This window comes from Anopheles nili, unplaced genomic scaffold (assembly GCF_943737925.1).
Source record: "Anopheles nili unplaced genomic scaffold, idAnoNiliSN_F5_01 U_low_cov_8, whole genome shotgun sequence".
NCBI classification, from domain to species: domain Eukaryota; kingdom Metazoa; phylum Arthropoda; class Insecta; order Diptera; family Culicidae; genus Anopheles; species Anopheles nili.
This window is the reverse complement of record NW_026525546.1, coordinates 170270-172196: the sequence shown is the minus strand read 5'-3', so window position 1 is coordinate 172196 and position 1927 is coordinate 170270. Positions and strand designations below refer to the sequence as shown.

The window sequence follows — 1927 nt, the reverse complement described above, 5'->3', positions numbered from 1 at the left end:
CTAGACTTTTATCCCGGTATTTGTATGGGAGTGCCCACTGTGCGATGGGTTGAGCAAGCTGGCGTCTTCAACCTTAGCGCGGTATGCATTGCCTTTTGATGTACGTGTGGGCCAAGACCGATGGCGGTGATGCATTGCGTCCAAAGAATAGCTCCGGAGTGGGGAATGGATTACAACGTATGTGTGTTGCGTATGTGCAACGGTTCGGATTAACATTTTTGTTTTTCCGTGTACAGAAACCAGTCCACATCGCTCCGGTTTTGTTCTTAAATTTCGTTTACGAAGTCCCTATTATCACATCAAGATGGGTAGGGAGGACAAAACCACCTGGAAATCTAACTATTTCCTGAAAGTCGTGCAATTACTCGACGAATACCCGAGATGTTTCATCGTCGGTGCTGACAACGTCGGCTCTCGTCAGATGCAGACAATTCGCATGTCGCTGCGCGGCTCGGCTGTTGTGCTGATGGGTAAAAATACCATGATGCGCAAAGCCATCCGCGGACATTTGGAAAACAACCAAAACCTGGAGAAGCTGCTCAATCACCTCAAGGGCAACGTTGGCTACGTGTTCACGAAGGGCGATCTGGCCGATGTTTGAGACAAGCTAACCGAGAGCAAGGTGCGTGCCATAGCACGTGCTGGTGCCATCGCTCCGCTTGAGGTCGTTATTCCGGCCCAGAACACCGGTCTTGGTCCGGAGAAGACATCTTTCTTCCAGGCGCTGTCCATTCCGACCAAGATTTCGAAGGGTACGATTGAAATCATCAACGATGTGCCCATCCTGAAGCCAGGTGATAAAGTCGGCGCTTCAGAAGCTACCCTTCTGAACATGCTGAACATCTCGCCGTTCTCGTACGGTCTGCAGATTCAGCAGGTGTACGATTCTGGCTCGATTTTCTAGCCGGAAATCCTCGCCATTAAGGCTGAAGATCTGCGCGCTAAGTTCCAGGCTGAAGTCGCCAATCTGGCCGCTGTCTCGCTCCAGATCGGGTATCCGACACTGGCTTCGGTTCCGCACAGCATTGCCAATGGTTTCCGCAACTTGCTGGCCATTGCTGCCGTCACCGAGGTTGAGTTCAAGGAAGCTGAAACTGTCAAGGAATTCATCAAGGATCCGAGCCAAGGCTGAGGAGAAGAAGGAGGAATCGGAATCCGAAGATGAAGACATGGGCTTCGGTCTGTTCGAATTATTTCGATAGCCAGCAATATGCTTCATTAATAACCTGCACCACAGTCGTAATTTCGACTCAACAAGTTTCATCCATATTTGAGTGGTGCGGGTTGGTTGCTCTCCGAGGTTTTACGAGCAATATCTACTTTGGCACGGACGTAAAGCTGGCTCGTATACTCGTCAAGGCTGGGGACGGCCCAATGGCGATACGTTGCTATGTTACGTACCAAAATACGTATTTTAAAGTGAACCCGATAACAAAAGCTAATAACATTGTAACTTATGGTCTGGTTTCGTTTTTTCGGTGTCGTAAATAAATGTAGAGAACGGAAATGCGTAAAAGGCCCGAAGAACGAAACCCGAGATAAGCAAAAGCGTAAAAAAAAAAACGCAATAAGATCATAAGTGTACAGCGTAAAGAGCAACGGACACACACGGAGCGAATGATAGACAACTATAAAAATATATATTTGAACCAGGATAAGTTGCACCAAAACCATATACGATCGGTCTCCCACGAAAATAGGAAAACCATATGGCCCAGAACCCTAAGCAAACGAAGAATAGATAAAGGTTTTCTGTCTCCATCATACGCCTATGGTAATAATTCTGACACAACAAGGATATATCGTATCCGATAAAAAACCAAACACCATCAAAGATTTTAGTATTTAAGCAGCGAAAAAAGCGATAAATAAAGCAGATTCATATGCAGAAACTCAACGGAGAACTCTCGTCTCGACTTTCTATGGA

At 46.8% G+C, this 1927-nt stretch overlaps 1 pseudogene; it reads left to right on the top strand.

The window, feature by feature from the left end:
- The first annotated feature begins 236 nt into the window (after positions 1-236).
- LOC128730099 (60S acidic ribosomal protein P0-like) lies at positions 237-1442 on the top strand (annotated as a pseudogene).
- Positions 1443-1927: the final 485 nt, after the last annotated feature.